The sequence below is a fragment of the Mesoplodon densirostris genome, chromosome 7, assembly GCF_025265405.1.
Source record: "Mesoplodon densirostris isolate mMesDen1 chromosome 7, mMesDen1 primary haplotype, whole genome shotgun sequence".
NCBI classification, from domain to species: domain Eukaryota; kingdom Metazoa; phylum Chordata; class Mammalia; order Artiodactyla; family Ziphiidae; genus Mesoplodon; species Mesoplodon densirostris.
In genome coordinates, this window is record NC_082667.1 from 72,733,381 (window position 1) to 72,746,018 (window position 12,638).

The 12,638-nt window shown below is 37.9% G+C and overlaps 2 protein-coding genes across 8 annotated transcripts in view; one reads left to right on the forward strand and one right to left on the reverse strand.

Annotated features, from left to right (window-relative positions):
* PIK3C2A (phosphatidylinositol-4-phosphate 3-kinase catalytic subunit type 2 alpha) overlaps positions 1 to 334 on the reverse strand; it is a 173,320-nt gene extending 172,986 nt beyond the window's left edge. The window contains exon 1 of the mRNA XM_060105069.1: positions 236 to 334. The gene's annotated coding sequence lies outside the window, so the exon portion shown is untranslated. The remainder of the gene's footprint in view (positions 1 to 235) is intronic.
* The window catches only part of NUCB2 (nucleobindin 2), a 113,120-nt gene that overhangs the window by 67,081 nt on the left and 33,401 nt on the right, over positions 1 to 12,638 (forward strand). For 4 of the 7 annotated variants that reach the window (XM_060105077.1, XM_060105076.1, XM_060105078.1 and 1 more), the window contains one exon: positions 5,470 to 5,622. The gene's annotated coding sequence lies outside the window, so the exon portion shown is untranslated. Of the gene's footprint in view, positions 1 to 537; positions 671 to 5,469; positions 5,623 to 12,638 lie in introns of those variants that run through there. The other 3 variants (XM_060105073.1, XM_060105072.1, XM_060105074.1) reach the window with 1 other exon arrangement.

Consider the following 12,638-nt stretch of genomic DNA (forward strand, 5'->3'; position numbering starts at 1 on the left):
ATGTCCGCAGATGGGTGTGAGACAAGGTGAAATAAAAGCAATCAAGCCATAGTGGCCCAGGGCCCAGCAAAACGGGGGTGGGTGAGGTTACAAATATGAGTAAGATTCCCGCCATGGAGGAGGCCCGGGGTGTTAGACCCAAGCGAGGCCTGTGGGCGTAAACGAGCCTAACAGCCTGTCTCTGACCAGTCCGGGAGCTGCCGGCGCGGACCAGCGGCCGAAGGGGAGGAGATACCTGGGTTTTTGTCCGCGTCCCGGGTAAGCACCTCACCCACCCAAATCCTGCTCCACAGGACTCTCCATGAAAGCCAGAGAAGGAAGGGGCGCGGCTTCTCAGCCCGCGCCGCAGAGCGCCACGTCCCTCCTGGCTCACCCTCCCCGGGGCTCCTACGCGTTAGCTTTCCACACCGCCCGCCTCCAAGCCCTCCGGCGCGGCCTGGTCTCCGCCCTTGCCAATCGGCGCCTTCCACTCTCCGGGTAGGACCAATTAGCGGCTGCTGGGGCCCGGGGAGGTCGCCATGGCAGCAAGGAGGCGGGAGCGCGCGGTGGGTAGAAGTACAGAGCAGAGCTGCCGGCTGCGGGCTGGAGAGGCAGGTCTGTACGCTGCAAGCTTTCAGCAGGCGGGGCTTCGCGTGCGGAGACGCGGCTTCGTAAGGCCGGCGGTCTCGAGGTGGGTGAGGATCTGCACCGCGGGAGACTGGGATGGGTCTTGAGATAAAGCTCAGGGCTTCCCCTACCCTGCCCCGGCAGTAAGGATGGTGGGAGCTCCACGGTTGGGCGGGCACGGTGGAGAGTGGCTTCCAGCCCGAGCTTGAGAAGCGGGGTCTCTTTCTCCGTTCCACTCGCTGCCGGGCACCCATGCTTTCTTTGCGGTCGATGAAAGTGGCAGGCTCTTGGCGAGGAGCAGGCGGGGGGTGAGTGCAGGACCAAGTCCCAGGCTGGGCTCCAGCCCGGCCTTGGCAGGTTGATGGGCGAGGGAGGTGCCCCCTGGTGAGACTGATGCTCACCACCGGCTGAGGCGCAGAGCTAAGATAGGCCGGTGAATCCTGCTCTTCTGCCGGTTCTGTTCAGCCGGCAACCAATGACATTAGGGGAGGAGAAAGTTTGTGCCAGGTGTGGTATTGTTTTCCCTAAGTGACAAATCGTTAGGTGTGAGATGATGGTACAGGGTTTGAGAAGGATGGTACTTCCTTGTTGCACCTGCTAAATAGTGACTGAGTGAGTAAATGTGGTTATTGTTGTGGTTGGTGCTGGCAGTGGTTTTGGGTGGCAATTATTTTATAATGTCAAGTAAGAAAATATGAACATAAACCATTGAACCATTACTCTCATTTCTGGGAGACAGAACCTCTTGAAAGTCTCAAAGTGTCCACTAAACTCCTAAATTGGATAATGTCCATTTACACAATTGAATAAGTAAGTGCTGCCGTCTAAGCCTTTTACTAAGGCTATTAAATTCATGAGTGAATATGAACACCAAACTATATATTACCTGGGTTAAAGAAGGGGGGAGGAGGGAGAAGGGAGGTTCAATGCAATTATATCTGATAGTCAATGTTGTCTGAAGGAGATTGTGGACTTTCCTTATAAGAACTGAGAATTGATGAGATATTTGCTTTAAGGAATTCATTAAAAGTAGTATGACTAGTGGTATAATAGATTTGGATCCGTTAACTTATAGCTTCTTTTACAGCCTACTTAAATTACTTGTTTCTTAAGACCTTCCCTGGTAAATTCTGTTGAATAGTGTCAGCCAATATCCAGATTCTCGCATCTTGTTCCTCATAGATATTGCCTCGGGACTCATTCTGATTTAAGCCGAGTGTTAGTTCTTGTTTTACAAAACTTGAAAACCAAGTTCAACAAACGTTGAACAAACAGATGTTTCAACAATTCTTCCTCAGTTAGTAGAGTCAAAATTTTAAGAAAAAACATGGAAATTAGAATTAGAAATAAAATCTCAAATAATATCCCTCTTGTTATTAGGGTAAACATAGGAACTTCTGTTTCTCATCTTGGTCTTTAAATTCTCCATGATCTGGTCCAGCTTTTCAAGATAAGTGAAAAATTCATTTGTCTCCTTGTGGTTACCTATGTTATTCTCCTTCTATTCTAGTTTTACTCATTTTGCAAGGGTGAAGTCCATGTTGTGTTTACCTTTCTCTGATCTCCCGAGGTACTTATTGTTCATACCACACATTTTGTATATACCCTTTCAGTATGCTTTTTGCCAAGTTGGTTTGTGCTCTGTAAATACCAGTTAAAATGAAATGCACAATTAAGGCAATAAGGGTACCTTTCAAAACACTAGTTATTGATTATGAGCACTAATATAGAGTATCATAACATGATCAATACCAGTGTCTTTTTATTTTGGGATATGTTATGTATCTCTATAGACATACCAAACTAATTTTGTGTTATTTAGAATAATATTTAAATTGCTTTCCACTTTCTAAGGAGCCTTTAGATGACTGAAGTGTGCAAAATACCCTTTTAAGTATTGGGTAGCTGGAGGAATCAAGTGTAGGATTTCAAAATGTACTGAAAATAATTCTTAAAGTCAATAATCTTTTAGGTATTGTAATTGAGTTGACTATATTTGGCATGATAGATGATTAACTTTTTCTAAATAATTGAAGGTCTAGAAAGGGGAAATTGTTATTTTTATGTTTAATACATGCAATTAGTTTATAGACTTTAAAAAACAGGCTCCTAACAATTTAAAATAATTTATTCAAGGAAAAATGTTGATCACTTTAATGATTTTCAATCTAAAAATTTTAAAAACCACCACAATATGGTAAAAAGTACATTTAATTAGAATTAAATGGCCAGATTCCAATTCTGGCTCTGCCAAATGATCTTGGCCAACTCAGTTAACCTCCCTGTGCCTTATAACCTTTTATAAAAGTAGGGTCTGAACCGAACAACCTCTAAGATCATTTCTGGTCCCAGCATTCTCTGATTTTAAAAATTTAAAGCAGCCTAATGGAAAATGAGATAGCAGTTGCATGCTTTTACTTTTGGCAGAGTTTTTTGTTTGTTTGTTATTTCTTTTTTTTTGGCAGAGCTTCTTGTCATACTGTATTTTAGTTATTGATGTACAGTATGTGTAAATAATGAAGACATTGTAATTTTAATAAATTTAAAATTCTTACTGTTGCTCATATGTTTATTGAGTATACATATGAGCAACAGTGTCTGCTTTTCAGAAGCTTATCATCAAGGATACTGTAGGGGAGAGGGAGAGATAAATTAGGAGTGTGAGATTAACATATACACACTACTATATATAAAATAAACAACAAGGACCTACTGTATCGCATAGGAAACTATATTCAATATCCTGTAATAACCTATAGTGGAAAAGAATCTGAAAAAGAATAAATATAAATATATATATAACTGAATCACTTTGCTGTACACCTGCAAGTAACACAACATTGTAAATTAACTATACTTCAATTAAAAGAATGGTTAATTTAAAAAAAAGAATACTGTAACTGTCTTTTAAGGTTGGAAAAAAAAGGCAATATACTGGTTTTCTTGATTGGTGTCCTTTTCTACAGATATGAGCAGCAGAGAGACTAAGATCTATGCTGATATCCTGATACAGGGAAGGGCTGGAGTCCAGCTCAGCTGGTCATACATCTGATGTTTTATTTTAAAAAAATTTTTTATTTTAGAAAGTTTCTTTTTTTCATATATATTTTTTATTTTTAATTGTATTTATTTAGTTATTTATTTTGGCTGCGTTGGGTCTTTGCTGCTGCTCGCGGGCTTTTCTCTCGTTGCGGCGAGCAGGGGCTACTGTTCGTTGAGGTGCGCGGGCTTCTCATTGCGGTGGCTTCTCTTGTTGCGGAGCACGGGCTCTAGATGTGTGGGCTTCAGTACTTGCGGCATGCTGCACTCAGTAGTTGTGGCTCGTGAGCTCTAGAGCGTAGGCTTAGTAGTTGTGGCGCGTGGGCTTAGTTGCTGCACAGCATGTGGGATATTCCTGGACTAGGGCTCGAACCTATGTCCCCTGCACTGGCAGGCGGAGTCTTAACTACCGCGCCACCAGGGAAGCCCAGAAGCTCTGTTTTAATTCCAGGGAGGAAGAGATTGTGTTCTTCTTTTGTTGGATGTATTCTTTTCATTGGCCTACAGCTGCATCAGGACTTTGGCTATGGCAATGCTCAGAGGAGAGCTCTAACATGGCCTTTCAAAAAATGACATTTAAGGTTGTATGTCAAACTGGTTTATTGCTTTTTAAGTTCAATGCTTTGGGTGTTTACAGCACAGATTTAAATTATTTAAATATATAGATATTAAATTTTCAAGACAGGAAGGGCATTACTGTTTATGGAGCATTTACTATTGCCAGTACTGTGCTAGTTACATTGTATTCATTCTTATTTTCATCCAGTCAAAAACTTATGGAGAAGTATTAGTTCAATTTTATAGATAGGAAAATCGAGACTCAGAGAGTCAAATAGCTTGCCAGTAAATGGGAGTGTTTAGGATTAAATCTGCTGTTTATTTTTATTTTTATTTTTTTTGCGGTACGCGGGCCTCTCACTGTTGTGGCCTCTCCCGTTGCGGAGCACAGGCTCCGGACGCGCAGGCTCAGCGGCCATGGCTCACGGGCCTAGCCGCTCCGCGGCATGTGGGATCTTCCCGGACCAGGGCACGAACCCGTGTCTCCTGCATTGGCAGGCGGACTCTCAACCACTGTGCCACCAGGGAAGCCCTGCTGTTTATTTTTGACCATGCTGTGTTAATAAAAGTCATGTGCCTTTCCGACATATTACATGCATATGATTACTCTCCTGCTTAGATAATTTTATGTTAAATATAGTACCATGAAAAGAATTAAGTCTGTGTTCTTAAAACTTGAAGATATTTTATTTCCTTATTTTCTTTACATACTGCTTAGAAATAATTATGTTCACTGGTGAGTTTGCACATGAGCTAACTGCCTTGTATTTTACAGTTAGGTGGTGTATTTCAAAAAAGACTTTGAGATGTTTTGCTTTATTACTGATCACTATGTCTGAGGCTGGGACCAAGGTTAATTTTTAAAAATGGTGGTAAGAGTAAAAAAAGATTCCAGATAAAGATTTTAAGAAAAATTCCAGTTAAGGATTTAATGGGGAAACTTACCCTATATATTGAAGTCTCGTTGCAGAGGAAAATAAGCTTTTAATTTGAACTTTTCTTAGTTATTTAAAAGAGGAGCAACATGGTAAAACCTGGGTACAATAAATGAGTATCTTTGCTTATTCTGGTCTTTGATTCTGCTTAGTTAATATATTTCTTTCCCTTCCCCCACTGGAATATGATACAGTCTCATTCCACTTTATAGAAATTTGGCACCTTTTCTTATCACAGGATTTGACAAATGTTTACACTGTCATGTGCCATTACCACTGTAATAAGGCTAAATTTATGTTTATTTTTAATTTTTTTTTTACACATATTTAGAACCTGTTAAGAGTCAGTTCTTGGCGGAAAAGCATTGAGCCAGGAGCCAGACCCACCTCTTCACTAACTGATCTTGCACAAGTCATCTTACCTCTCTGGATCTCAGTTGCCTGATCTGTAAAAAGGAGATAAAAATTCTTTACCTGTTTGAAGGTAAGTGATCAGTTAAGAAAGCAAAAATGAAAACAGACTTAGTGGTGGCTTCAACATAAAATATTTATTTTCTCATGTAAAGTAATTCTTGAAGTAAGCAGCCTAGGATAGGTGTAGTAGCTTCATAAAGTCACCAGGGACCTAAACTTTTTCCAGTTCTTTGATCTGCTATTCCTAAGATGTGGCCCTGGTCCTCGTAGTCCAAAATAGCTGCCAGAGCTCTAACTGTCAAAGCAGAGTTCCAGGCAGCAAGGCAAAGACAAAGAAGGATGCATCCTCTCCCTTTAAGGAGATTATCCTGAACCAAAGCTCAGGCTACCAGGGAAGCAGGGAAATGTAGCTGGATACATGGCTGCCCTGAATAAAATTGGGCTTTTGTTATTGAAGAGGAAGGGAAGATTTGGATATTGGCTGGGAAATAGAAGTATTTGCCACAATATGGATCTTTTTCTCTTTCAGCTCTGATATCTGTAAGCTGTGTTAACCACTCAAAGAAGCTTCAGTAATTTGCCATGGCAGAGCTCTAAGTCTGACCGTTGTGTCTAGAAGGAAATAACTTTCATCTAATACATTGTTTTTCTTTTGTTATGTTTATCCCATGATTCATTATAGAAGGCTTTCTGTATTGATTGGGTATTTGTTCTGGTTATTAAAAAAAAATTACCCATAGATATTCAATAGTAGATGTTGGTTGTGTGGCTAACAGTTATTGAGCCACTTGCTTTCTGCAAAGTACTAAAAAGACAGAGATAAGTTATCCTAAGAGTATCACATAATAAGTCATCAGGAAGTAAATTTATGTTGAAAAGTGTAATCCACCTTAAGATACATTTAAATTCAATGTTGTCACGCAATGAACATTTTTACCTTTCTTTTTGGTTAAAAGTTGTGGTTTTTTTAAAACAACTTAACTGTTAACCGTCTTGAAATTTCCTCTTACTTAACTACTAGCCCTTGCTTAACTTACTTAGGTATACCAATATTTTATTTCCTTCCAGACTTTTTTGGGTAAATATTATGTAAATATACCCTATACTTGTCACATGAAATGATTCAATTGCCGTTATATCTGTAAATAAAGCGAATTGAAATAAAGTTTTGAGAAAAGGAAACTGAAATTTAGGAAATGGAAATTGGATGGGGGAAGAACCTAAAGATTCAGTCAATCTTTTAGGGATATTAGAAGGAATATAAGGAGCAAATTAAGACATTTAGCATTGTAAGTCACCTGACTGAAAATGTCTTATTTGCTGAATACTATTTTAATGCCTTAATTTTTTTTCAATTAACAGAAAGGATCATGCTACATGTTGCTTTGTAAGCAGCTTTTTTCAAATTGCAATTGTTTACTTAAAAGGCTGCCTTCCACAGTAGATTGAAAACTCTGTGAGGGTAGGGACCATGTCTATCTCACTTACCTTTGTATCCAGCATAATGGCTGGAATATAGTGAGTACTTAGTAAATATTTGTTAAATTAATAAATAGCACACAACAGATTAAAGAAAACATACTTCAATTCAGTCTTAAATTTAAGAGGAATAGGAGTAAAAGAGGAGGGTTGAGGGAGGGAGAAAGATGGATGAGGGAGGAAGAAGAGAAACAAAAGGAAAGAAAGACAAACTAGTTTCATTTTTTTGTACTCTTCACACTTCTCACCCATGACCATGCTTTTTAATCACTTCCAGGGTTTTTCTCCTTACAGACAAGCAAAACAGGAAACTCTTGAGAAACACACACACACATACACACCCCAAGTAAACTTAATCTGGATAATTACTGGTACGAATCAGTAGTTGAGAAATGTGCCTCTGTTTATGAATGGAAATTTTGATTTGGTGGAGACAGGGAAGGAGAGTTAAACTTACTTTTAGGACTTGGACATTTAGGGAAATTATTTTGTATCTACTGCATGTTAGGAGAGGCTTAAGAACTCTGCTTTTTTTTTTTTTTTAATTTTGGCTGTGCTGGGTCTTCACTGTGGTGCATGGGCTTCTCTCTCCTTGCGGTGCACAGGGTTAGTTGCCCCATGGCATGTGGGATCTTAGTTCCCCAACCAGGGATTGAATCTGTGTCCCCTGCATTGGAAGGCGGATTCTTAACCACTGGACCACCAGGGAAGTCCCAAGAACTCTGCTTATTTTGTAATTTTTCTTGAGGCTCTAATGCCTTTGGGATCAGTGCTTTCCATGCTGTCTTTTTTTTTTTTAATTTATTTTTTGGCTGTGTTGTGTCTTTGCTGTGCGCGTGCTTTCTTTAGTTGCGGTGAGTGGGGGCTACTCTTCCTTGTGTTGCACAGGCTTCTCATTGTGGTGGCTTTTCTTGTTGTGGAGCACAGGCTATAGGCATGCGTGCTTCAGTAGTTGTGGTGCATGAGCTCAGTAGTTGTGGCTCGCAGCCTCTAGAGCGCAGGCTCAGTAGTCATGCGGCAGGGGCTTAGTTGCTCTGCGGCATGTGGGATCTTCCCGGACCAGGGATCAAACCCATGTCCCCTGCATTGGCAGGTGGATTCTTAACCACTGCGCCACCAGGGAAATCCCTCCATGCTGTCTTGAGATAACTGCCTGATTTAGAATTTCACATTATCCTACTTCAGAGCGTTAATTTTCAGTCTATCCTGGTTTGGATCAATCTGCTGTGTCAGCCAGCTAGTTTGGCCCAGTATTTCCTCTTTAGGACTCTGTTCTTATGGAAGAAGAGAGTGATAAAAGAAAGGAGAAGGCCATTCTTACTAACCTGATAGTGGAAGAGAAGTAAATTAGTCTCCCTTTCTTTCCATTGCCTCTCCTTATCGTTCATCTCTCCTTCTTTTGTATGGACATTTGTATATTATTGGGTTAATGAAAATCTGTAAACCTATCTCTGACACATTTGACATTATCTTGGTATTTAAAGACGTCTTTGTATCGTTACTTTTCTACCTAATGAGCTAGAAAAATTTTCATTTCTTTTATTATAACAGTTAACATTTATTCAGCTCTTATTAAGGAGTAAATGTTTTAATTAGCTTTAGACTTCAGTAAGTTAATTGTCCTAATTATTTCTAGAATAAACAGTAAAAGATTAGAAACTAATAGAAGGGGAAAATGTATTTTAAAAATTCCTCATCAATCAAAAACAAAATTAAAAAAAAACAGGCAAGAAAGGAGAGGAGATAAATATTAAAGAGGCAGGATAAATAGAAAGCCCGAAAGAATATGGTGTTTCATCAACTCTAAGACTCCATTGATATTAAGACACCAGTTTATACTATATAGAACACATACTGCCAGTTAAACTATTACACTGTGCTTTATCACTTATAATTTCATTTTGTGTTTACCGAAAGTGCTTTTTAAGATTCATTTAAACATATAGATTTTTCTCACATCACTTTTGCAGATACATAAAGAAATTACAAGTTAAACAAATTGGTTAAGGTATTCCTAAGACTTTTTCACATTCATAGTCTGAGTCTTTTGAAATGCTTTCTTGATTCAGAATTGTGAATGTTTGTGTTTTCCCACACAACATTGTTCTCTCTACTATGAAGAGTGAGGGTAATTTTATTCTGGGAATTTCTTTAATACCATTTGCCTGGAATTTTCTTCCAAGCCTCTGACATTCATTTTGCAAGCTTTGATGCCAGTGCTTTCCTAAAGATGATACTCATTTTGCAAGTTTTGGTGCTAGTGCTTTTCAAAAGATGACAATGGAAAGTTGTCAGATTCATCTTCTTTCCTCAACCTCTCCTTCAGTGGTTTATTGACTAAAATGTTGAGGGGTTATAGTTTGTCTAGACATGGCATCAGGAATAACATCAAGTTGTGATAACTTTCCAGCAACCTATTCTTTAAATATGCAGGTACGCAGCCTCAGAATGCATCAAGAACTAAACTCATACTCTTGGCAGACCACGAAAGGCTCTTGGACATTCAAACCAGATTTAGCTAGCCTTCCTTTAACTCAGCCATAATCCCTCTTTTACATATATAGTAACGTTTTTGGGAAATGCTTTTGTATTTTAAAATTTAATATGGCAGCAACTTTTGGCCATACGTGCTTATGCTAGTGTTTCAGTGATATGCTATTCCCTGTGTAACCCATTCTCAGGATATCAATCTCTTTAGTACCTTTAGCATTAGTATATCATTTTGAGGCCTGTAAAGAACATCAGGATTTTTTCAGCATTTCCTATTGACTAAATTTAGCTTTGTTTCTTCATCAGATTACATGGAAATTATGCAGCTTCTGTCCAGTCTTGATAGGAAGTCTCTGACAAATTAACGTTTGCCTTAATGATTCATGAATCCATCAAATCAGCCTCATGTTCTATAATTTTTTTTTTTAATTGGAGGCATTGTCAGTTTCTACTGCCTTCATTTGCATTGTTTGGCTGCTCATAGATAATCTTGTTGTGTCTCAAAATGTAAGGCAGCTTTGTCTATTTGTTGGTATCTTCCTGTCTAAAGTCAGGTGAAGCACTTAAATGTTCCTTTACAAGAAAATGTAAAGTTACTGTTATTCCTTTAACATCAAATATTTGCTTCACTAATAGCAGCTGCTTCATTTCTATGTTTACAAAATATATATTTTTTTTGGCCGCGACTCATTTCCCGACCAGGGATTGAACCTGGGCCACGGCATTGAAAGCCCAGAATCCTAACCACTAGGCCACCAGGGAATTCCCCAGAATAGCTTTTCATTTCAATGCCAAATCACAATTTAATCCTTTTGAAGATATTTTAAATGGCAATTAACTTCAATTTGTGAAGTACCCAAAATGCAAAAACTCAGTCTGAAGTGATGGCAGTAGGAATAGCTATAATAAAAGTTCATGCATGTGCAGGCAGTAAAGATTATGTTGCTATTGCCACTTAGTCAACCACATTTTAACGTTCCATTAACTGAAAAACACTCTGATTTCTGAGACGTTAAAGTGGGGAATTAAGTACAATGTCAGTAATTTGATTAAATATAAACAGAGAAAATACTCTAGTTGGAAAGATTATTAGGCTGAATTAAAAAAAAAAAAAGTGAGAACTGCTATGTTTAAAATGGATAACCAACAAGGAACTACTGTATAGCACAGGGGACTCTGCTCAATGTTATGTGGCTGCCTGGATGGAAGGGGAGTTTGGGGGAGAATGGATATACATGCATATGTATGGCTGAGTCCCTTTGCTGTGCACCTGAAACTATCACAACATTGTTAATCGGCTCTACTCCAATATAAAATAAAAAGTTATAAAAATAAAAATATGAGCTAGGAAGATTTTATCCTTACCAAGTATACTTCAAAATAACCAAAAAACCCAAAATATGACACTTATTTTTTATATATAACTGGTCTTTATCATACAAATAAAAGAAAATTTATTAGAGAATGTAAAAAATAAATAAAATAAAGTAAGTGTGTGAGAATGTGTGTGTTTGTGTGTATCTACACACTAATCAAAAGAGAACTGGTTTACCTATATTACTGTCAGAATAGACCTTAAGGCAAATTGGGGTATAAAGGTCACTCAAATGTGAAAAAGATTAAATCCACCAGAAACCTAGAAAATCTTAAATTTGTGTACATTTTATAACATAGCCTCAAAATATTTAAAGGGAAATGGACAGAATTATAAGGAAAAACAGATAAATCCAAAATTAAAGTGCAAGATTTTCACTTTTCTAGTATGATAGGACAAGCAGACAAAAATCATTAAGAATGTAAAAATTGGATAATTATGAAAAGTTATAGAGCATGGCTAGTTCTAAAACCTCTATACTTTTGTAGGTAAATGATATTTGTAAATTGTATTTGTTCCTTTTTTAATGTTCACATTTCATTTTATAAGCTCAGATTTTTTGCTCTATTTTTCATTACTTTAAAAAAAGTTGAAATATGATTCACATATCATAAAATTCACTCTTTTTAAAGTGTACAGTGTCTCACACTCTGTATCGAAAGTGTGAAACATTCCTGGCTTTACTTCATTCTTATTTTATCTAGATAGAAACTTTCTTTGGTAGTTGATTTTTGTATTCTTTGTATCCCAGCACCCAGATCTTCTATTTGATCTACCAAGGTAATTTTCAGCTGGCTGAATAAGCAATGTTTGGTTTAAAGACATTTATAAATCATATAATTTAATTTCTTACAATTGGTGTGAGTACAATTTTAGTAGTATTTCTGATAATGTAACAGAAAAGATGTACACATTATTCAAAAGAATAAACTGATAATAGAATCTAAGAGCTTAAAGAATACTGAGGTCTAGTTAAAGTCTCTTTAAAAAAATTCGTTATTTTAAAAAATGAGGAAACAAGCAGGGAAAGTTAATTGACTGACCTATGATCACATAGCAAGTGAATGGTACAGCTGGAATTAGAATATAGACCTAAATTTAGTTTTGCCTTACCCTTCTTAGATGTAACACCTGATTTTCGTTTCCTTGAGGATCCAAATTTACTTTTCAGATACGCATTCTCTTTGTCTCTCATAGTAGAAGAGGTTTGTGAATAACAGAGCTAAGGAGAGGCAGTATGTCCTCAAATGTTAGCATGCCTCAGAATCACCTATAGGGCTTGTTAAAACAGATTTTGACCCCCCTCTTCTCTTCCTCACCCCCCTCAAAGATTCTTTGATTTAGAAGATCTGGAGTAAGCCCTGATAATTTGCATTTCTAACAAATTCCCAGGTGGTGCTGATGCTGCTCGTTCAGGGACCACACTTTGAGAACCAGTGCTTAAAAGCAGACATACTCTTTGAAGTCAGTCACTCCCAGGTCCAAACTCTGGATCTACGATTTACTGCTGTGTGACCCAGATCAAGTTTTTTAACTGATATGTTTCAGATTCCTGTACTATAAAGTGGGAATAATAATATTTATTTCACAGGGCCATTATAAGAAATAGATTAGTTAATATAATAAAAAAGTTTGGCATATTGCTTGCTACATAATAGACATTCAATAGATGGTTTTTATTGTTATTTATAATAAGCCTGGGACGCAGTGAAATGTTTATGAACCATAAATTCAGTCAGTGT